The following is a 26,196-nucleotide window of genomic DNA, read 5'->3' on the forward strand; positions in this document are numbered from 1 at the left end:
AATCCACTTCCATCAGAATACATCTTCATACACTATCATTGTTGAAGTATATAATGATCTCCAGGTTCTGCTCATTTCACTTAGCATCAGTTCATGTAAGTCTCTCCAAGCCTCTCTGTATTCATCTTGCTGGTCATTTCTTACAGAACAATAATATTCCATAACATTCATATACTAAAATTTACCCAACCATTCTTCAATGGATGGGCATTCATTCAATTTCCAGTTTCTAGCCACTACAAACAGGGCTGCCACAAATATTTTGGCACATACAGGTCCCTTTCCCTTCTTTAGTATTTCTTTGGGATATAAGCCTAGAAGTAACACTGCTGGATCAAAGGGTATGCACAGTTTGATAACTTTTGGGGCATAATTGCAGATTGCTCTCTAGAATGGTTGGATTCATTCACAACTCCACCAACAATGCATCAGTGTCCCAGTTTTCCCATCCCCTCCAACATTCATCATTATTTTTTCCTGTCATCTTAGCCCATCTGACAGATGTGTAGTGGTATCTCAGAGTTGTCTGAATTTGCATTTCTCTGATCAATAGTGATTTGGAACACTTTCATATGAGTGGTAATAGTTTCAATTTCATCCTCTGAAAAGTGTCTGTTCCTATCCTTTAACCATTTATCAATTGGAGAATGGCTTGATTTCTTATAAATTTGAGTCAGTTCTCTATATATTTTGGAAATGAGGCCTTTATCAGAATCTTTAACTGTGAAGATGTTTTCCAAATTTGTTGCTTCTCTTCTAATCTTGTTTGCATTAGTTTTGTTTGTACAAAGGCTTTTTAATTTGATATAATCAAAATTTTCTATTTTGTGATCAGTAATGGTCTCTAGTTCATCTTTGGTCACAAATTGCTTTCTCCTCCACAAGTCTGAGAGATAAACTATTCTATGTTTCTCTAATTTATTCATAATATCATTCTTTATGCCCAAATCAGGGACCCATTTTGATCTTATCTTGGTATATGGTGTTAAGTGTGGATCCATGCCTAATTTCTGCCATACTAATTTCCAGTTATCCCAGCAGTTTTCATCAAATAATGAATTCTTATCCCAAAAGTTAGGATCTTTGAGTTTGTCAAACACTAGATTGCTATAGTTGACTATTCTGTCTTGTGAACCTAACCTATTCCACTGATTAACTAATCTATTTCTTAGCCAATACCAAATGGTGTTGGTGACTGTTGCTTTATAATATAATTTTAGATCAGGTACAGCTAGGCTACCTTCATTTGATTTTTTTTTTCATTAATTCCCTTGAGATCTCGACTTTTTATTGTTCCAAATGAATTTTGTTGTTATTTTTTCTAGATCATTAAAATATTTTCTTGGAAGTCTGATTGTTATAAAACTAAATAAATAGATTAGTTTAGGGAGTATTGTCATCTTTATTATATTCTCTCGGCCTATCCAAGAAGACTTAATATTTTTCCAATTATTTAAGTCTGACTTTATTTGTGTGGAAAGATTTTTTGTAATAAAATATTAGCAAAAAGATTACAGAAAATCATCCCCAGGATAATACACTATGACCAAGTAAAATTTATACCAGGAATGCAGGGCTGGTTAAATATTAGGAAAACTATTAGCACAATTAACTATTTCAATAACCAATGAAACAAAAACCATATGATCATCTCAATAGATGCAGAAAAAGCATTTGATAAAATCCAACATCCACTCCTAATTAAAAACACTTGAGAGTATAGGAATAAATGGACTCTTCCTTAAAATTGTCAGGAGCATATATTTAAAACCATCAGTAAGCATCATAGGCAATGGGGAAAAACTGGAACCTTTCCCAGTAAGATGTGAGGTGAAACAAGGTTGCCCACTATCACTATTATTATTCAATATTGTATTAGAAATGCTAGCCTTGACAATAAGAGTCAAGAAAGAGATTAAAGGAATTAGTGTGGACAATGAAGAAACCAAACTATCACTCTTTGCAGATGATATGATTATATACCTAGAGAACCCCAGAGATTTTACTAAAAATCTATTAGAAATAATTCATAACTTTAGCAAAGTAGCAGGATACAAAATAAATCCCCACAAATCCTCAGCATTTTTATACATCACCCACAAAATCCAACAGCAAGAAATACAAAGAGAAATTCCATTCAAAATAATTGTTGACAGCATAAAATATTTGGGTATCTATCTACCAAAGAAAAGTAAGGAATTATATAAGCAAAATTAAAAAAACTCCCCCCGCCTTATAATTCCTCTCCCATCTTACTCCTTTCCCTCACAGTTTCTGTATTCCCTTCCATTTAGCTTATTCCTTCCCTTTTCACTTTTCCCTTCTCACTTTTCAATGAGGTGGGAGAAGTTTCACCATAAATTGAATATGTTTAAAATTTTTCTCTTAAAGCCAATTCTGATGGCAGTAAGATATTCACTATATTCATCTCCCTCCATTCTTTCTCTCAGATACAACAGGTTTCTTTTGCCTCTTCGTGAGATGTAGTTCCCCCACTTTACCCTTTTTCTGGTACAATGTCCTTTCCACATCTAGTTTCTAGAACAAGATATACATGTATTCTTTATACATCTTTATAGCAGAAATATAGTTACCAAGATTTCTTTTTACCTTTTTAGTTTCTCTTGAGTTCTATATTTGTAGATCAAACTTTTTTGTTAATTCTGTTTTTTTCATCAAAAATAAGTGAAATTCGCTTATTTTATTGAATGACCATCTTCTTCCCTGGAAAAAGATGCTCATTCTGGCAGGGTAAGGTATTTTTGGTTGCATACTGAGTTCCTTAGCCTTTCAGAATATCATATTCCTGGCCCTTCGATCTTTTACTGTGGATGCTGCTAGATCCTGGGTAATCCTTATTGTGGCTCCTCTATATTTGAATTGATTTTTTCTAGCCGTTGCAGTATTTTTTCCTTTGTCTGAGGGTTCTGGCATTTGGCCACTACATTTCTTGGTGTTTTGATTTTAGGATCCCTTTCAGTAGATGATCGATGAATTCTTTCAATGTCTATTTTACCCTCAGTTTCTATGACTTCTGGGCAATTCTCTTTGATAATTTCCTGGAAAATAGTGTCCAGGCTCTTTTTTTCATCATATTTTTTTGGGAGTCCAATAATTCTCAGATTGTCTCTCCTGGATCTATTTTCCAGGTCGGTTGTTTTCCCAAGAAAATATTTCACATTTTTTTCCATTGTTTGATTTTTTTGGTTTTGCTTGACTGATTCTTGTTATCTCCTCGAGTCATTCAATTCCATTTGTTCGATTCTGATTTTCAATGAAGTATTTTCTTCACTCACTTTTTTTATATCTTTTTCTAATTGTCCAGTTGAGTTGTTTTGTTCCATGGAATTTTTTTCCATTTCGCCAATTTTATTTTTTAGAGAGCTATTTTCTGTTTCCTGTTCACTAATCCTATTTTGCAAGGATTTGATTTCTTTATCCACTCTGTCTTTAAATGAGTGGGATGACTTCTCCAGACTCTCTTGCCAAGCCCTCCTTTCCTTTTCCCATTTTTTCCAGCTCTCTTGTGACAGTCTTTTTAATTTCTTCTATGAGATTCATATGTGCTGAGGAACAGATGATCTCCTCCTTTGGGGATTTTCCTGGAGACAGTCTGTTTTTAGTTTCCTCAGGGTTTAGCGTCTGCTCTCTATCCATATAGAAGCTGTCAAATTTTTGCTCATTTTGTCAGAGAAGAATCAAAGACAAACTAGCAAAGAAAAAAAGAAAAAAAATACCCAAATGGAATCTGCTTTTTTTGGGGAAGGGCTGGATGGCGTTATTGAGCTTCCTGCATATTCTACAGGGGCAGCAGTGAGGCACTAACAGGATTGTGCTGCGCCTGCGCTTTGAAACTCTGAGAGCGTGCTGAGACACTGTTGGTGGGAGGTGGCCAGGTCCTGAGAGACTGCAGCTGTTCCGGGCTGTATTTTTTAGCCCTTGTGTTTTTAGCTTCTCTGCTTGTCTGCTGGCTTGCTGCCAGAGCAAAGTATCCCATCAGCAAAGCTCTCCCCACAAAGACAGCTGAGATCACACCCCACCCCTCTCTGGTCTGTTCGGCTGTGAGCTGCCTGCTGGGTTCTCGCTGCAGCTGCCTGCCTTCAGCCTGTGCCCTATCTAAAACCGTCCCCGCCCTCAAGCAAAAACAGACCTTTCCTGGCGAATTTCAAGGATGTCTTCTCTTGGTAATTATTTATGGGGTTTTTTTCAGTCAAGCATTAATTCAGAGGCTTGTAAGGAAATGGATTCTGAGAGAAAACATGGAGCTTACGCAGCTGTGTGCCTCCTCTCTGCCATGTTGGCTGGAAGTCCCTATATATTACATTTCAACAGTCAAATCAATCATTTTCATATTAGCTATGTTGCAAAGTTAGACACAAAGTAATCATAATGATATAGAAAGTTTTTTTTTAAAGTGTGTATCTATTTGTTTTGAGGTGCCAGCAGTTATTTCTCTGGAATATTCTTTGGACATTCTGGAAATCCTTTGGGGTTGTTTTATATTCTAACATTATTAAGAATAGCTAAGCTATTCATAGTTGATTATCATACAATTTTTCAAATATGTACAATGTTTTCCTGGTTTTGCTTATTTCACTCTGCAGCAATTCATATGTCTTGCCAGATTTTTCTGAAAGCATTCTGATCACATTTCTTGAATACAACAGCATCGCACAACTTAAAGAACAAGTTTTTAATGAAAAAATAAGAATCTTTGCCTCTTGTCTTTAATTAAATTTAGCAATTTAATTCACCTGGAATAGTTTACATTATCTTCATATTTGGTATGTAAGACATTTGTGTAAATTATTTTGTATAAAGAGTTTTTGCTTCTAAGAGGCTATTTTTGGTCAATTATCAAGTTGTTTGGAAAATTTATAGCTTACTATAATTTATTCTAGTGGATACATTTTGGAAAATTTCTTTGTTTAACGATTACTTTTAGTTGACTCATGAGATTTAACCTGTTTATATTTTGATTAAAATTTTGCTCATGAATGAGTATAATTGGGCTAAATTTAAAAAAAAAAAAAAAACTTCAGTGTTTTCATGCTAGAAAATTTAAACCCAAGCTCTTTTTTTATTCTCCTCAATAACAAGTTGCTTTTTTATGAATTACAGACTTGATTATCTTTGACATTTTCCCAATGTAGTCATAGTTGTGTGTTCAAAGAAATGATGGACACTTCACTTAAGCATAGAAAGCAAGGAAATTGAATTATTTTCATAATATTGCTATAATTTTTAAAGAAATTTTCAGTTGAACCATTTCAAGTGTTTTAAAGGTACATGACTGAATGACTAAAATAGCATTTGAATTTATATGGTACTACATTATTAAATTATACCTTTCTTTTGCTAATATTTGGGATGACCTTTGTAAGAAACAGGAAAAACAAACCCTTCTTTTCATATAAAGTAATATTAAATAATGTGCCCTTTTATGAACCTAAGAGGAAAAAAAATGAAAACTTTCAATTCTGTATTGTTCATTAATACGAATGCTTTTACATAGGAAGAGGTCTCTTAGTGATGTGACCTTAATCCAGAGGATTTCATTTTTATTGAACACATCTCTGAATATAAAATCAGTTCTTTTAAATTTCAAATTCACACTGAAAATGAAACATTGCAACAAGTATTTTCTTTCCATTAAATATGGATTTTTGAAGAAACACATTTATTGAAACAAGATTTTTTTGTCTTATACTTTTAAATATCAAGAGCAAAATCTAATAGTAACACTATTATCAATGACTATCTAATTCAATATGATTGTTAAAAAGTATCTCTTGAAATATATTACTATTACCATTATAATTCATACCTCAGAAATTAATTTTTGTTTTTTGTATGTTGTTTTGTTGATTTTTGAAAATAATAATCTAAATTGAATTCCTTTGTCTGTTGTTATTCTCATCCATTATAGTGAGTTTGTGGATGAATAGTGCTTAACAAAAGAGCCAATTGGTATATTCAATATTTCTCTTCTCATCATTGTATAACTTATTAATGATGTTGTATGAATAACATGGGGAATGGGCATGTGGCTATATATTAGTAAAAACTTATATTTAAAAATAAATTTATTTTAGTTTTATTTTCTTTGAATTTTCAGTTCTAATTCTCTCTCTTCCTCTCATCTTTTTATCACTCATTGATAAGTCAAAAATACATATATTAACTATGTAAAATCATGTAAAACATAGTTTTATATTAGGATCCTCTCTCTCACACACATACACACACACACACACACATCACATCACATCACCCCACCCCTCCCTCAAAAATAGAAAAAGCAAGGACATTATACTTCAGTTTTCTCTCGGAATTCATTAATTCTTTCCTTAGAGGTGAGAGTATTTTTTCATCATGAATCTTTTGAAGTTGGGTTGGGTCATTTTATTTATCATAGTAGCTCATCTTTCACTGTTGATCATATTATAACTTTGCTCTTACTGTGCATAATAACTTCATCATTCATCATTTCAGTTCATTTAGGTTTGCCATACTTTTATTTCTCTAAAACCACTCCTTAGTCATTTCTTTAACACAATAGTACTCCATCAAATGTCACAAGCTGGTCAGACATTTTCCATTTAATAAACATGCCCTCAACTTTCAATTCATGTCACTACACACAAAAAACCACCAAAAATAGCTTATCTTATTTTTTTTTCCATTTAAGTCCTTTCTTTTTTCTTTCATCTCTTTGGGGAACAGACAGTAATTTCTGGATTAAAAAGCATGCTCAATTTTATATGCCTTTTGACAGAGTCCTAAATTGTTCTTTTTGGTGTTCTCTTCTTTTGTAAAATATACGATCATTCTCTGGGAGCAGGTTTCTAGGGGAGGTTTTCTGGATTCGTTTTCTTAGAGGCCTATCTCCTTCCTTGGTTCCAAGAGCTCTTGCAGCTTGTCTGCCAGCTTCAGCCTCCAGCTCTCTCTGAATCTTGGTTCTCCTCTCCCGAATCCCCAGTTCTGCCCAACTGCAGTCTCTATCAGGTCAGTCTCCCAAATTGTCTGACTTCTGGCTTTTAATCTTTTTCAACTGACTGACTTCTCTTGACTTAGCTCAGCTCTTTTTATGCTCTTTTAGAGGTGTAAACTCAAAGGTTGACTCCTCCTCCAGGAGTGGGATCACGGGAGGTGTGAATTCACAAAGTTATAAAATTAACTTTGTGAATCTCCCATACTTGTGAACTCCAATGTGTGACCTCTAATGTGTAAACTCTTAAACATTGTTTCTATCAACTCTAATGACTTAACACTTTGTCAAGTTCTGGCCCCTAACAGTTCTTGAGAATGATTTTATTAGTTCATAACTCCACCAACAATTATATTAATGTATATCAATAAAAGTCTTTTCCAATACTCTTTTAGGCAAGGGTCATCTCTATTAATTATAAGATACACACACACACATATGCAATGTAACATATATTACATGTAATATATGCATATATATTTGTTTTTGCACATATATATGGATATAGAAATAATATAGATTTGTTTACACACATGCAAAGAGAATTGTCTTATGAGATATGTATTGACTAACTGGCAAAACTATAATGCTAATTCATTATTTCAATAATTCTTTCATTACAATATGAATAAATCTTAGTAGCACTGTTCAGTAAAGATAGCACTAGATTTCTAGTCAGAAGATTAGGATTTAAATTCTGGTTGTCCTGATTACTGCTTACTGATCTTTATCAAATTATTTTACTAACATAATTTTAATTTTTCTTGTCTGTTCAAACTAGAGATTTGGAAATCATCTCTAAAGATCCATCCACCTTTCTATTCTTGATTGTCTGATGCTATAAGTATTATTGAGTTACAGATTCATTTATCACCTTCTTCATTATATCCCAAATCAAAGGTGGTTTTTTATTAGCAGTTTTGATTAACATTGTTATTTTGACTAAATGTTTTCTAGATAATAAATTTACAATCCATGAATAAATTTAAAAATCAGATACTTTTTATCATAATATTAATAACTACCATTTATATTGCAGTTTAATGTTTGTAAGCAATTCACATAAAAATTCTCATTTTGTGGGGAAGGTGTTACCCCTATTTCACAGGTGAGGATAAAAGGTAGAAAGAGATTAATATATGTCCTTGGGGTTATGCAGCTATCAAGTATCTGAGGCCAAATTTGAACTGAAATTTACCTGACTTCAGGTGCAGTATTGTGTCCACTGCACCACTATTTATTTATCTCTTCAACACTCACTCTTTGTGCATTCTCTATCAGTATTGTGAATTTAAGTTCAAATCCTATGCAGTTGACACTAGAAGAAGAAGAAGAAGAAGAAGAAGAAGAAGAAGAAGAAGAAGAAGAAGAAGAAGAAGAAGAAGAAGAAGAAGAAGAAGAAGAAGGAGGAGGAGGAGGAGAGGAGGAGGAGGAGGAGGAGGAGGAGGAGGAGGAGGAGAGGAGGAGAAGAAGAAGGAGAAACAGAAGAAGAAGAGGAGAGGAGGAGGAGGAGGAAGAGGAGGGAAGGAGGAGGAAAAGGAGGGGAGGAGGAAGAGGAGAGGAGGAAGAAGAGGAAGAAGAGGAGGAAGAAGAGGAAGAAGAGGAGGAAGAGGAGTAGCACAAGGAGGAAGAGGAGAAGAGCATATATATCTTCAACCCTTGAATTCTTTTAAAATATGTACTCATTCCTCAAACTGCTTTCAGGTCAACTCTACCTAGATATTATGTTGCATCTCAAATTCATGATGCCCAAACCTGAATTCATTAAGTCTCCTTTTGAACTGCCCCTTCTTGTGATTTTATAATATCTTTTTTGGGAATTATCATTCACTCTGTCTCTTATGGTCAAAACTTTTGACTCTCACTTGTTGATATTTTCCCACGATATAATCAACAACTAATTTTGTATCAATTTCACATCTAAATAATGCCTCTCTCAACACATTCCTTTTCTTGTCACCACCATAATAAAGGCCCTTATTAATAATTTCTTCTCGTAATTTCTGCCTACCTGGATTGTTACAATGCTCCACTTAGAAATTTTAACATCTCCTTTATAATAGAATCCATAAAGTTCTATTAGTATAATCTTTTTTATTCATGTATAAGGTATTGGGTGAATTCTGCTCAATATATATCCAGGACTTCCCTATTTCCTATTGGATAAAATCTAAACTACTACTTAGATAAATGGGTGTATGCATTCTAGTATAACTGTAACTTTTTATTCTTTACTCTCTTATTCATGCTGTGGTGAAATTAAATTCTTCTCTACCTCCTTCTTCTCTCCCCTTCCCCTAAATGGGTGCTCTCCTACAAAAAGTAATAATATATGTAAAGTTTTGGTTAAATCTAAAATTGTTAGGTTAAATGATGTTATCATCATTATGGTTATTATTTTCATTGTTGTGATAGGTTTTTTTTCCCTATTGTTTCTGCTCCTTTGTGCTCTACATTTAGAATAACCTCTTTCTACTTTTAGTATTTTGACAGATTTGTCATTAAAAACAATCTCAAAAGATACCTTTTCAAAAATCCTCATTGAATCCCCTTTATAGGTTAACAACTTTCCCCCATAAAAATAGATGACACTTTTCTTTGTAACTCTATTGAGTTTAATAAACAACAATGAGCATTATATTTATATTAATGTGTAAGCTATATACTCACTCATCAAGGACAAGTAGCTTATTCCGTCTAAACTTTCCTGCAGTAATATTTTTTTTCTTTTTTTTCCCTGAGGCAATTGAGTTTAAGTGACTTGCCCAGGGTCACACAGCTAGACCGTATTAAGTGTTTGAGACCAGATTTGAAATCGGGGACAGTCCTCAGGACTTCAGGGCCGGTGCTCTATCCACTATGTCATCTAGCTGCCCCACTGCAGTAATATTTCAATAAACATTTATTATTTTTTATTAATTAGCATTATGGTATCATCTACAATTGTATCTGAAGAGTCACAGGAAAAAGAAAAGGAATATGTCCTGCTTTTGAGGTGTTTCCTTACTAAAAGAAAAGAAAACAGCTAATTAACTGGGTTGCTTACAAAGATTTTGCCTAGCTAGTGTTTGCTGAGCTGTGTTATGTGCATTGTACATAATATAGAAAACAAGAAATTAAGATTAAGGAAATGCAATTTTATTTCTAGCATATCACAAGATGCTGAAGTTGCTAATAATTCTCCCCTTCCCAGTTTCTTAATAAACCCTGTAATAAGTCCATTTTGGTCATACAGTTAATTATTTACTTTTTCAATGTCAGATACCTTTAAGAACTCACAAGAGCGAATGTTGAAAATTATCTATGCATATGTTTTGAAAATTAAAAAAAAACTTTAATAAAAATAAAATAATCATAAAATGCCTGGAATATGAGGATGCAAGACTTAAGTTCATTTATCTTTTAGGACAAACCCCTTTTTCACACTTTAGTATGAATCAATGTACTAATCATGAAATATTTAATAATCATTTATTATTTGTTAGGTACTAACTTAAATTCTGGGGGTATGAGTAAAACAAAATAATTTAAAATTATATGTACTCAAAGTAAGCTTAGAAATTTTATGCATGCCTATGAATATTGTCCCCATAAAAATAATTATCTTTAGGCTTTTTTCCTGAAAACCCATTCTTTATAAGTAGGTGTACTATCCGATTATTTTGCAAAGTGTTCTTTTAAAAGTCTTTAGTAATATTTTCTACTATAGAGCTCTCATATATGACAAAGAAAAATTTAGAGGGGGGAAAAATTTAGTACCACTGAGCAACACACTGAAAAAGCCCCAAAGCATGTGCAATGTGAAGTACTTTCAAGAGCTGGCATGCTGGAGATGCCTTCTTATCTCTTTTCACTTAAATTCTGATTAATCTTTACAATTTTATTAGATTTACTTTTGATTTTATTAAATGCAAGTGTCCCCAACCTACTCATTTGCATTGTTGTAGTCACTGTGCATATTGGTTTATTGTTTTCATGTCTCTTTACTTCACTTACCATCAGTTCACATAGATCTTTTCATGTTTCTCTTACTAACATTATTATTGTTAATAATGAAACAAATGCATAATAAAGTAACCCTGAGGTTTTATTCCATATTATGCAAATTAGCAAAAAATTACAAGAAATGATAACAAAAACTATATTTAGTTCAATAGACATTTAGCAAGTGTGTACTCTGTTCTAGGAATTATGCAAAACACTGGAGATACAAATAAGAAAAAGGAAGATAGTCTCTGACTTTGAGGAATTTATAATGTAAGTGAAGAAAGACACCATACCAAAAAAAAAAAAAAAAAAAGATGAAATGAGTAGGTTGAAGATAACAGAAAGTAGCCAATACAAGAGAATTTTTTTCCAAAGAAATTGAAAGTAAGCAGAGGTGCAAAATGAAAAATAGAATTATCTACCAGATTTTTTTTTCTTATCTCCTTATTTCACTGATTCTTAGTGAATTTTAAAGTGTAGAAAATACAAGAAATATAATGGCAAAATCTTCCCATAAAAACATCAGGAGGAACTTACACCATTTCAATACTTGTCAGTGAGGAAATTGGGCCATGAATGTGAAAGGTATCTCAAAATAAGACTACCTCCGTTATAGTTCTCATCTGAGTACAAGTGTTTTTCTTCATTAACTTTAATAAGTTCCAAGCAGTTTTCCTGTTTGAGATATAACTTTAATCAGAATGCATATTTAGGTCACTCTAAGGTCTCTTCACTATATCCCCTAGATAACCATGGCATTATGTATAATCATACAATCTCTACTACCCCCCCATACCTCAAAAAAACCTTTACTGAGTAGTTCAACATTTTATGCAAAAAAATAGATATGAAACAGTTCTCCAGGGGTATCTTCAGGTAATTTACATGAATTAATTTCCCTGGATTAATGTTTATGTACCAGTCTCTTTACCATATAATCAAATCAGTGAAGTTGAAGTGGTCTTGCTCCTTATTTTGCACCTTGATTAAGCAGGTGATGAAATACTTGAATATAATTTAGATAGTTAGCAATCTACAACATCCACAGAATAGATGGATGGCATTACTGACTGATACTATACTGTTTACTTGCCTTCTCTTAGGCAGCTGATATTTTAGAGAGGAAATAAAGTGTTAGAGAAAGCATATGGGTCAGGGAAGTTAAAATATATGGATAAGAACTGGCTTTTCTTTATAGATTTTAAAGTCTCATTTTCATAATAATTGACATTTCTGGTTGTTTTTTTTTTCCTTTTTAGCTTTGATGAGGTGTTGCAAAGTATGTAGCCATATCATGTACAACTTACAAGAAGGTATAATGAAGAACACATTTTTTTTAAAAAGGGCATGCTTGTAATTGTGTTCTCCAAGGCAATTGAGTACACTCTTTTGCTTAGTGAAGTTGTATGTTTAATATGAAGAATAGTAAAATTGTCATTTTATCTGATTCCAGCTATATTTTTAATCAGTAATGAAGGGTTACTTCAGCTGTTTGAAAAGTTGTGCTCTGTAAGAAGAATAAAGCCATAAAACAGTCTCACTAGCTCAGATTCACAATCATGAGATCTTAGATTTAGACCTAGAAGGGATCTTGGAGGTCACTGAATCCAACACTTCATTTTATATATTAGGGAACATAATATAGAAAGGCTAATTTGTTTATCCAGGGTCATCTAGTTATTAAGTGTTTGAGACAGGGTTTAATTCAGGTTTTCTGACTCCAAAAAACATATTTTATCTGATTTGACATATAGCTGTTACAGAATGATTTCTAGATCCATTCACAATGAGTATGAATATATACTGTAGAGGGCCACAGATAGTGGGAGAACTCTGGGTAAGGTATAAGACCCTTCAATCCAGAGGGAACCTGTTGCCAGTGTCTGGTTCGGTTTCCCATCTCCTTTTGGCTCACCCATCTTGAGAAGTCAAGGGGGGCATGACCACCTGTGTTCTACTTGATAATGGAAGGGATACTTACAGTAAGGAGGCATTTACATATTAATAGCAGGGTGCTTATAGTTAATACTTGAACAGTGTGCTGTGGTGATGTGTATGTAATGGTTCTATAGATGGCACATGCTCAGTGTGCTGTAGTAATGTAATCATAATAAGGTATTTAGGGACTAAGAGGACTGGAAATAAACGAGCTCCATTTTTGACAAGCTTTGTGAATATCCTGCTTCATCACTCCTTCACTAAGACCAAGGACTCTGGCAGAGCCCAAGATCCTCCAGAGAGCTAGTCTGGACAGTATATTTTGGTACCTCAATCTAGGGGCTCTAGAAAGCACCCTACAATATACCTTGGGGAAGTTATACTATTATTATTTATTGGTTTCTAATGCCCTTACCTCACTATGTGTCAAAAATCAGATTAAAACTTTGGTAGAGCTGGATTTGCTCTCTAACCATTCCTCCAAAGTGACCCACTCACATGACAACTCTACATAAGCAGTATTAGAAAGAGGGAGAGTTAGTTCCCATAGTTCAGTGAAGGAAGACAGGCAAATGGTTCCTAATATAACATGTCTTCTCTCACAGGTACATAGACTAATTCCACAACAATCTAATTGAGGAAAGACATTGCTCTCCAAGTCAGAAATGAAAACCATTAGTTGTTTCCCTAGAATCAAAAGGAATGCTTCTTTTCACTTAAACTTTTCATACTACTTCAGTGCATAACATGAATTGCTGCTGAAACTGACCGAAGTCACACTCAATAGAGAAAGATCCAAAGTAGTGGTAATGGTAGCAGTGGGAACAATTATTACTAAATTCAATTTTCCCTTTCTTCACAATTTGCTCCTATAATTTGTTGTAATTGGAAATTGTGAAAAGATTCCTTAATGAGGATATACAGTTCTCCCTAGCCTTTTAGTGTAAATGAACTAATGCATGTAAAATATTTTGCAAATCTTATAGTATTCTATAATGATGAGCACTACTCATTACTAAAGGTATTTTTGTGATTCTTACTCCAAAAAAAGGCCACAAAAATCTAACTTCATACTAGAATGAATATAAAAATATTCTTTTCTAACTGTGCAAATGTTCTAAAATAGCATCTATTCTCTTATATAAAGACAAATGAAAAGAACAACTTTATTTGTGTTAAACTGCATTTCAGATATCAAAAAGTTAAAATATATAGATAAGGAACTGTCCTTTATTCATAGGTTTTAAAGTCTCATTTTCATAATTATAGTTATTTGGTTGTTTTGTTTTGTTTTTAGCTTTGATGAAGGTGTTGCAAAGTATATAGCCATGTTATGTATAACTTACAAGAAGGTACAATGAAGGACACATTTAAAAAAAAATGCTTGTAGTTGTGCTCTCCAAGGCAACTGAGTATCCTATTTTGCTTAGTAAAATTGTATGTTTTAATGTGAAGAATAGATTTTGAGCAAAGTTTCTTCAGTGTACTCTCCAATGTACAATGTACAGATGTACACAATGTATAATGCACACAATGTACAAAACAGTATTCTTTACTACTAAATAAGGATATAGTTTTTAAATCTAATCAAGAGGATCACAAAATATATTCTCCCCAGTTTCTTTATGTCCAAATTGAAAGTTTTTAAAATGATTTCTAAGATTCTTTCCAACTCTTAATCCATGATCCTCCAACTTTATAGGATAGAGAGTATTAAGAAGTTATGTGATTAAAATTTAGATGTTTTATTTTATTAAAATGACCACATTCCCTTTCCTCAGAGATATTAATGGAAGAGAAAATAGTCAAATTGGTCATTTGACATGATGTAGACAAAACATTTAATTTAGTGTTGTAGTTTTAATACAACCTAATTGGTCAGATTACAGGGGAATACAAGGGCTAAAAATATAATCTTGCTAATGAGAATTCCTATTTTTCCCTGTCTACAGACATGATTTGCACAGACATCATGATTAAAGTCATGCATGTTAATCAAAGAGAAGCTGAGAATATGGGGAATGAATGATGATTACAACTTTGGGGGGGTATTTATTATTTTTTTTATTTAAACTTTTTTTATTTTCAAAACATATACGGACCAGCAAGGTAACTGTATAAATATGTATACATATATTGAATTTAACATATACTTTAATATATTTAACATGTATTGGACTACCTGCCATCTTGGGTAGTGAGTAGGGAGAAAGAAGGGGAAAAGTTGGAACAGAAGATTTGGCAAGGGTCAATGTAGAAAAAATTACCATGCATATGTTTTGTATATGCTATATACTATATAGCTAAAAGCTATAATAATAAAAAAAATATACAGAGAAAATTTTCAACTTTCATCCTTGCAAAACCTTATGTTCCGATTTTTTTTCTCACTCCCTTCTTTATTTTTTCCCTTTTCCTTCCCAATTTAGTTATTGATATATTCAATTATGCTAATAGTTTTCCTAATATTAAATCAGCCCTATATTCCTGGTATAAATCCTACTTGATCATGGTGTATTATCTAGGTGATAACGTGCTGTAATCTCTTTGATAATGCTTTATTTAAGATTTTTGCATCAATATTCATTACAGAAATCGGTCTATAATTTGATTTCTCTGTTTTGACCCTCTCTGGTTTAGGTGTAAGCACCATGTCAGTGCCAAAAAAGGAATTTACTAGGACTCCTTCTTTCCCTATTTCCCCAAATTGTTTGCAGAGTATCAAAATGAAGTTTTTTTAAAAAATGTTTGGTAAAATTCACATGTAAATTGATTTGGCACAGAAATTTTTTCCTAGGAAGTTGATTAATAGTATGTCCAATTTCTTTTTTTAAATGGTTCTATTTAAGTAATTTATTTCCTCCTTTTAATTTGGGCAATCTATATTTTATTAAGTATTCATCTATTTTCCTTAGATTATCAGATTTATTGGCACATAGTTGGGAAAATATCTTCTAATTATTATTCTAATTTCCTCTTCATTGGTGGAAAATTCATCCTTTTCATTTTTGATACTAACAATTGGATTTTCTTTTTTTTTCTTTTTCTAATTAAATTAACTAAAGGTTTATCTATTTTGTTGCTTTGCCATAAAATGATTTTTAGTTTTGTTTATTAATTCAATAATTTTCTTACTTTCAATTTAATTAAGATTCCTTTTTATTTTCAGAACTTCAAATTTGGTATTTAGTTGGGGGGGACAGTTAATTTGTTCTTTTTTTGTAGCTTTTTAAGTTACCTATCCAATTCGTTGATCTATTTTATGCAAGTAAACATTTAGAGATATAAAACTTCCCCTAAGAGTTGCTTTGACTGTCTCTCATAAATTTTGGAATGTTGTCTTATTATTATTATTATCTTGAATGACATTAATAATTGTGTTTATAATTTAGGATCAGATTATTTTGTTTCCAATTAAGTTTAAGTCTTTTTTCCCCTTGCTCTTTCTGAACTAGCAAATGCATCTTTTTCATGCAATAAAAATTTATTTTCTCAATTCAATTTTTTTTGCAAAGTTCTATTATACCTAACTTTTTTTTTCTAAAATACTATTTATCTCCTTAACTTCTTTCTTATTTATCTTGTGCTTTGCTTTATATAAATCTGATAGAGATGAGATGCCCCTAGGATAGTTTTACCGTCTATTTCTTCTTACAACTCTTTGAACTTCTCCTCTATGGCTTGGGATGTTATACCATTTCATACATATATGTGTAGTATTGATATTACTTCCTTATCTATCTACTCTTTAGGAAGATGGAGTTTCTTTCCTTGTCTCTTTAAATTAGATGCATTTTTTGCTTTACTAGATTACTAGATCTGAGATCAAGATCATTACTCTTACTTTTTTTTTTTTTAACTTCAGCTGAAGCATAATAGATTCAGCTCCAGGCTTTTACCTTTACTCTGTATGTATTACTCTGTTTTAAATCTGTTTCTCATAAGCAGCATATTGTAGAATTCTGCTTTTGAATCCAATCTTCTATCCATTTCCATTTTATGTGAGAGTTCATCCCCTTCCCATTCACATATAAACTTCCTAACTCTTATTTTCCCCAAGTTATACTTTTCTTTTTTCTCATTTCCCTCATCACCAATGTTTGGCTTCTGACCACCACCTCCTTCAACCCCCCCACTTCTTTTACAAACACTCCCCCTTTCTTATCTCTTTTCCATTCTACTTATGTTTTCACTTCAATTACTCCTTTCCTTCTCCTTTCACTTCCTACTTCCCTATAGGATGAGATAAATTTCTATATTTAAATATCTTATATTCTTTTTTTGAGCCAAATCAGTTGAGATTAAGGCTCACACAATGCTCATATCTCTCCTTTCTTTCCCTCAAATTTAAGAGGTCTTATTTTCCTCTTAGTGTGGTATAATTTATCCCATTTTATCTCCACTTCTCTCTTCTTCCAGTACAGTCTCTGTTCCACTCATAGCTTCTTTTTTTTTTTTTTAAATCACAGTAAAGTCAATCTTTAACTAGTAAAGTTATATTTATACCTTTTAAGTATACCCCCAATAAAGATACAGTTATTAAGAGTTAAACATGTCATCTTCCCATATAGGAATGTAAACATTTTAACCTTTAAAATATAGGTTTATTTTTTCTTTCCTTTTTTACTTTTTTTCTTCTGTTGAGTTCTGTATTTGAAGTTCAAATTTTCTGTTAAGCTCTGGTCTTTTCATCAAAAATAAATGAAAATCATCTATTTCTTTGAATATCCATATTTTCCTCTGATAGATAATCATCAATTTTGCTGGATAATTGATTCTTGGCTGCAGTCCAAGTTCCTTTGTCCTTCAGAATACCATATTCCAGGCCTTTTAAAGTGAAAGTTGGTAGGACCTGAATAATGCTGAGTGACTCCTTGATATTTGAATTGTTTCTTTCTGGCTGCTTACAGTATTTTCTTCTTTATGTGATAATTCTGAAATTTAGCTATAATATTCCTTGGAATTTTCATATTCGAGTCTCTTTTAGGAGATGATTGATGGATATTTTCAATATCTATTTTTCCCTCTGGTTCTGGAATATAAAGGCAATTTTCCTTGATTATTTTTTGAAAGATGTTGTCTAAACTCCTTTTTCATCATGGTTTTCCAGCAGTCCAATAATTCTTAGATTGTCTGTCTTAGATCTATTTTACAGATTGGTTGTTTTTCTGGTGGGGTATTTTATGTTTTCTTCCTTTTTTTTCATTTTTTGATTTTCTTTGTTTCTTGATGTTTCATTGAGGCATTTGCTTCTGTTTGTTCAATTTTAATTTTCAATGAATTATTTTCTTCAGTTAGTTTTTTTAACTCCTTTTGTATTTGGCCAATTGAACTTTTAAATTAATTGTTTGTTCATTAGATTTTTTTTTCCATTTCAGAAATTCTATTTTGCAAGAAGTTTTTTTTTTCCCCATTTTGCCAAAACTATTTTTTAAAGAATGATTTTCTTCAGACAATATGTATGCTTTTTTCCCCCAGACTTCTTATTTTTCCCATTTTTTCTTCTATTTCTTCTTTATTACTTTTGGATTCTTCTAAGATAGTCTTGTGTAAAGGATACCCATTTATATCACTCTTTGAGGCTTCATCTAGAAATGTTTGGACTTTAGTATCCGCAGAGTTTGAGGCTTGTTCTCTGTCTTCATAAAAACTATCTACAATCAGAGTTTTTTGGTCAATTTTAATGATTGAGGCCTGCTCATAGGACAAAGGGGAAATTGTCTCAAGCTTCCTCTATAGGCAACAGATTTGTTGCCCTGGAATTAGTGCTATTGGCTTCCTTTCTGTGTTGGGTGGACATGGCCAAGTCCCATGTTATGCTGCAGTTCAGGGGCTGCAGTATAAAGGTTATTTGCCTTTTGTAATTGAGTTGGAAGTCTTACAGCTAATCTGTTAATCCACTGGCTTCTGAATCAGGATTGAGCAGCAAATACTGCTGTATTTTGTTTAGGAACCTCCAGTTCACAGAAGCCTCTTTTCCTGGGTCTTCCTTCACTGCTCTCTGCTGTGATATAGCTGCAGTGGTATGCAAATCTCTCCCTGCTACTCCACACACACTGCTCATTTGAGACATCTTTCCTGAAGTGCTTCCAAAATATCATTTGCTGGAAATTTGTTATACTCCAAATATTTGTGCATTTTGTCACTCCTAAACCCATTCAGAGTCTTGATATGGTGTTGATCTAAGGGAAGTGAGGGAGAGCACAGTCAAAGACATGTTTACTCTTTATTATCTTGGCTCTGCCCCATTTTATAATTGTTTTGGGACAGCTTGTCAATCTTTTTTAGAAAGAGTTAGATCAGTGTTCCAAAGACCTGAAATTTTGTTAGTTACTCTTGCCACTGACATAGATCACAAGTTCTTTGCAATTTAATGCACAATTTAATGGTCAAAAATTTGTGAAGTCCAAAACAATAAAGACAACATTATTTGTGCTTTCAGTGATTTATCTTTCAGATTATGCTTTCAGAATTTATCTAACCTATTCCATAGTAAATAGACACATGATTTGTTATTGAACCCACATTGGAAGTCTTTCTTGCTTGGTAGAACTTCCAAAGTTTTGTCTTGCATAATCAAGAACTAGAAACCTTTGAAAAACACAGGAAATATTGTCACCATATGACATCACAATACGGTATATAGTTGAATTGTAGACAGTTGTTTTCAACAAATTCATTGCACTTAATTACTAATGTATCCACTGATTTCTAGAGAGCTAGAGTTGAGCTTTGTTTTTTTTTTTCCTAATAATGTTTATTTCAGAATTTTGATAATTTTCACTGAATAGATTTTTTCAGAATGTGAGATTTCATTTCATTCAATGTTAATGTAGGTATAGTTTATTCACTATCAAAGAAAAATTAAATACATATTACAAAATGTATGAATACAGAAAGGATTTTCAACTTTGTTATTATGGGAAGTACCTTTTGTGGGAATTCCCTCCATTAATATAAATGAATCTTAACTTTTATAACTTAGAATGCATGACCAGAGTAGTGCTCGAGGTAGAAGAGAGGGTAAGTGATTTTCCCAGTTAGTAAAAGATCAGAGGTACTTAAATGCATATCTTCATAACACCAAACAGTGTTTTACACACAACTCCATATAAGCCATCTTTACTATTATCATAATAATTACTCACATTTTTATTGTTCTTTACAGTTTTCAATTTTTTCTTTTACATCAACATTGTGAATTAAATAGTACAAATATTATTTTTTTTCAAAAAAAGAAAAACATAGTATTGGAATTAATTGTTCCTTAAATTTTTGATAGAATTCATTTGTGAGTCCAACTAATCCCAAAGATTTTTTTCTTAGAAGTTTTTAAATATTTTGCCTCTTCTATTAATCTGGATGATTTATAATTGGGCAAAATTCCTCCTAATTATTGCTTTAATTTCTTTTTCATTGGTGGTGACGTTACTCTTTTCATTTTTGGTGCTGCTAATTTGGATTTTTTCTTTCTTTTTTTCTAATCAAATTAGCAAAATATTTATCTTTTTTTAAAAATAATATCAACTCTTATTTTTTATTAGTTCATTAGTTTTTTTTTTTTTAGTTTCAGTTTTATAATCTCTCCTTTGAGTATCAGAATTTATAATTTGTTATTTAATTGGGAGGTTTTAATTTGTTCTTTTGTTTTCTAGAGTTAGTTTAAATCTGAGAAATTGGAAACTTCCAAGAAGGAAGTCTTGCAATATTCCTTTTATGATCAAACATGGTACTGGTACCTAAATCAGGAAGAACCAAAACAGAGAAAAAAAATTGTAGACCAATCTTCCTAATGAATATTGATGCAAAAATTTTAAATAAAATATTAGCAAAAATATTACAATAACTTATCAGCAGGATAATACACTACAATTCAAGTGGGATTTATGCAGGCCTGGTTCAATAACAGAAAAACTATTGCCATTAATGAACATATCAATAACAAAACCAATAGAAATCATATGATAATATTGTATTTTGCTCTTATTCTCAGGTAGCTGTTTTGTTATTTGACCAAACCTTAGTTCTGAGTTCTTTGTTCAGAAGATTTATCCTTGCCCTCAAAGGCTGCACTCAAGGTCTACTTATGTATATTAGTGCCTACTTATGTATATTAGTCATTTTGAACATGAGCTTTTTGTGAAGTAGGTGGGATTTTTTTTTTTTGTAGGAGGGAAAGAGAACAATGCTCATAAACAATTTTTTAAAAAACATTAGATAATGTTTTGTATTATATAAACATATATGATAATATACAACTATGTTATATTTTACATCTTTGACCTCTTCCCCAAGGAAAAAAAATAACCTGTACAGAGATGTCCCATGTGACTATATAATTCCCCTTTCCTCTTCTGCCCCAAATAGTTGTCACTGTGTCTTTTCTCACTAGATGTCACTTCCCGGCTTGAAGTGCTTTCTCAGAATCCTTTAATATAAATAAATAAATACATTTTTTTTGGGGGAGTCAAAATTATTTGCTATTGCAAAATCTGGGAATATCAGACCTAGAATCAAATTGAGTTTCACCCAAATAATTTTGAATTACAATAAAATGATATCTTAATTATTATATTTGTATTTCTAAATAATGCAGGTTTCCCTTGGACTTCTGCATGCTCATGCTACCCATATTCTCTGGCCTCCAGAACGCTGGCAAAGGTTGGAATCCATTCTCCCACCAGATCGGGGACCAGTTCCAAGTAAGGAGAAATAACCTGCTTGGATCTACATGACCTGCTTGAATTACAAGAACAACAATATTTTAAAATGGGAGAAGTGAAAAAGGAGAGGAAAAGAAAAATCAAGGGGAAATATGGGGGACCTGGAAAGCCATGAATTAGATAGGCCACAAAGCATTCATATTTCAGTATATAATTTCATGCTAGAAAAAACCAACAACAAAGATACAAAAAAAAAGCCAAAATAGTATCCTTGTTCATGCCAAAAATCAAAACAAAATGAAAATTTATATAAGTACAGACCATTGTGTTTATTTTGAAGCATATAGAATATATATATATATTATATATATATGCATATATATATATATATATTCACTCCTATTATTTATAGGATTTATGCTTAATCTGATGATTTGGGGAGTTTAATATGTGCTTTGCTTGCTGAAAGATCCTGAACATATTAGATGCATGGTATTTCATTTATAATTTATTTAGAAAGAAATATGGGATACTGGCATACTCACATTAATACAACATAGTGATTGCTCTGTAATTGTCAACATTCATTGGCTGGAAAGATCATAGTGAACTGTCATAAAAATAAAATAAAGCATGCTTCTTTCATTCCTGATGTTTTCATCATTTCACTATTTTAATTGTTATCAAAGCTGTATATTCAACTATTATATAGAAGCAGACATTTTGTTTTAGAGAAGAATAATTACAGTAATAGAGAATCTATTTTGCCAGTACTCCACTAAAATGTTATTTGTAATTAATTATAAACTTTGGTGTTATTTCATTCTTCTAGACCTTAAGGAATTAATTAACTCATTAACTAGCATGAGTTCATGTTGTTAACTAATCTATTAGAAGAAGCCATAAACCTATAGTGACAAGGGATTTTAAAGATCATTTAGTCTGACCATCACATTTTCTACTGAAAAAACTAGAGATCACAAGTAGACACTTGACTCTAATTTATAAGAAATCAAACCATTCTCCAATTGATAAATGGTCAAATGATATGAACAGACAATTCTCAGATGAAGAAATTGAAACTATTTCTAGCCATATGAAAAGATGCTCCAAGTCATTATTAATCAGAGAAATGCAAATTAAGACAACTCTGAGATACCACTCCACACCTGTCAGACTGCCTAGAATAACAGGGAAAGATAATGCAGAATGTTGGAGGGGATGTGGGAAAACAGAGACACTAATACATTGTTGGTCGAATTGTGAATATATCCAACCGTTCTGGAGAGCAAATTGGAATGATGCTCAAATAATTATCAAACTGTGCATACCCTTTGAACCAGCAGTATTATTACTGGGCTTATATCCCAAAGAGATCATAAAGAAGGGAAAAGGATCTGTATGTGCAAGAATGTTTGGCCAGAAACTGGAAACTGAGTAGATGCCCATCAATTGGAGAATGGCTGAGTAAATTATGGTATATGCATATTATGGAATATTATTGTTTGGTAAGAAATGACCAACAGGACAATTTCAGAAAGGCCTGGAGAGACTTACATGAACTGATGCTAAGTGAAACGAGCAGGACCAGGAGATCATTATAAACTTCAACAACAATACTATATGGTGATCAATTCTGATAGACCTGGCCAGCTTCAGCAATGAGATGAACCAAATCAGTTCCAATGGAGCAGTGATGAACTGAACCAGCTATGCCCAGCAAAAGAACTCTGGGAGACGACTAAGAACCATTACATTGAATTCCCAATCCTTATATTTTCACCTGCCTGCATTTTGGATTTCCTTCACAGGCTAATTGTACAATATTTCAGTCTGCTTCTTTTTGTACAGCAAAATAATGGTTTTGTCAAGTATACTTATTGTGTATCTAATTTATACTTTAATATATTTAACATCTACTGATCATCTTGCCATCTAGGAGAGGGGGTGGGGGGAAGAAGGGGAAAAATTGGAACAAAAGGTTTGGCAATTGTCAATGCTGAAAATTACCCATATATATAACTTGTAAATAAAAAGCTATTAAAAAAAGAAGTAAAAAAAAAAGAAGAGACTTGTTCAAAATCATATAAATATCAAATAATAGATGAAATGTCTAAGCCCAGATTTTCAAACTTCAAAGCCAGAATTTTCTCCATTAAACTAGGATAGCACCTTAGCTTTAATGAGTCCCACTGAATTGAGAGTAATATGGTGTATTGCGAAAATAAATTCTCAAAAACATGAAATGATCAAAAGGAAAAGAGTACAAAGGCTCACTGAAGTAATGAATATATTAATCACTAGAATTGGGCAAGTGAAAGCTACTGAATATAAGATAAGCAATAAAAATGTCAAAATAATTAAAAATAGAAAACATGAAATATCCCATTGGAAATAAATGACTTATCTGGAAAATTGTTCAAGGAGAGAATATTTGAGAATTACTGGACTAATTGAAAAGCCTAGATATCAGAATTTCCAGAAATTATCTTGGAAAATTGTCCCAATATTTTAGAACCAAAGATTATAATAGAAAGCTGAAGAATTTTCTGATTATCTTTTAAAAGAGATGCCCAAATGAAAACTTTCAGAACTATTAGAGTCAAATTCTACTGCCCCAAGATCAAAGGAAAAAAAAAATAATTGAAGCAATGAGAAAGAAATCATTCAAATACAATAGAACTACATTTAAAATCAGTTATGATTTAGCAGCTTCTACATTAAATGAATGGAGGACTTGGGGTATGGTATTCCATAAAACTAAAGAAATGGTATTAAAACCAAATTTAACCTACTCAAAAAGAATGAGAATAATCTTTCAAGGAAAAATAGATATTTAATGAAATAATGAACTTTCAAGAATTCCTGATTGAAAGATCATAATAGAACCTTTGACTTTTGAATACAAGACTCAGGATAAACATAAAAAATTAACATGAAAGAGGACCTTAAGAAAATAATTAAGTTATACTGTTTGTATTTCTCTGTGGAAAGATGACACATATAATTCCTAAAAAATATATCATTATTGAAACAGTTAGAAGGATTCTATATAGGGATGAAATGGGAATGAGACAATTATGTTAGATTGATATAAAATAAAATGAATGTTCAAGAGAGAGGGATACACTGGGAGAAGAGGGGAGAGTAATAATGAGGAAAATTATTACATATTAAAGACACATAAAAGGAAAGGCTTTTACAATGGATGTAGAAATGGTGATGGAGTGTTGAGATTGAACTTCATCTAAATTGGTTCAAAGTGAGAAAAATATAAATATGTATGTATTTATCTTACTCAAAACGGAAACAGAAAGGAAAGGGGAAATTTAAAAAAAAAGTTATCATAAAAAGGAGAAGAGGTAAAATAAGACTGATGAAAAGTGAAACAGTCTTGAGAGAAGGCTTAGAATAAAATGAGTGAGAAAAACAAGTGTAACAAAATAGGATAGAGGCAAATGTAGACTTAGTCATCATAATTATAAATATGAATGGGATAATTCACCAATGAATCCAAAGTGAAAATCAGAATGAATTAGACACCAGAATGTAGCAATATTGTTTATAAGAACCATAGTTGAAATAGAAATATAGAGTTCAATTAAGGGGTTAAAACAGAATCAATTAGGCTTTAGCTGAAGTTTAAAAAGGCAGAAGTGGAAATCATGATCTCAGACAAAGCAAAAATAGACACAATAAAAGAAACAAACAGGAAACCTACTTTCCCCCTATAGACACTGAAGTGATATTAATACTAAACACACACACACACACACACACACACACACACACACACACACTCACCCCAAATGACATTTTAACCAAATTTTTTAAAGAAAAAGTTAAAGTCTAGGATGAAATAAACCATAAAACTACACTAGTAAGGGACTTCAGTTTTTTCCTCTTGGAGCCAGATAACTCTAACCATAAAATAAATAATTATAAGAAAGTTAAGAATATGAATAGAATCTTAGAAAAGTTAAGATAAGATAGAGCTCTGGAGAAAAATCAATGGGAATAGAAAGGAATATATCCATTTTTCTCAACTTTACATAGCATATTCACAAAACCATAAGTAAGAGCATTAAACAAATGTTGAAAATAGAAATTTTAAATGTATCATTTTCAAATAATAATTCAATAAAATCAAATTTAATAAAAGGCAATGACAGTATAGATTAAAATTAATTGGAAATTTTAAAAAATGCTAGAGTGTTGTGATATGGGAACCACCTGCCAGTGGCTGCTGGAGGTCTAACTTAAAGCTGTAGAATGGATGTCTTCATGTGAGAGGAGGATGACGATAATACAAGAAGACTGAGAGGCAGTTGCTGTTCTCTGACCTTTTCATTGAGAGGCATTTGCATTATCTGACCTCTCTCCTCTTCCCTCTTGACTCCAATTTACTTTATTCCCAATTCACAAGGAACATCTTAGTAAAGGCTGCTTTACAACTCCTTCAAGTATTATGATTCACAGCTGTGGAGTCTCTTGGAGAATTGACCTGCCCCTTAACCTAGGCATGGTCCTTAACACTCGAGAATGAGTGGGTCAAAGAAAAAAAAATTTAGAAACAATTATTTAATTAAAGAGAAAGACAACAATGAGATAACATAC

The sequence above is a fragment of the Antechinus flavipes genome, chromosome 5 (genome assembly GCF_016432865.1).
Source record: "Antechinus flavipes isolate AdamAnt ecotype Samford, QLD, Australia chromosome 5, AdamAnt_v2, whole genome shotgun sequence".
NCBI lineage: Eukaryota > Metazoa > Chordata > Mammalia > Dasyuromorphia > Dasyuridae > Antechinus > Antechinus flavipes.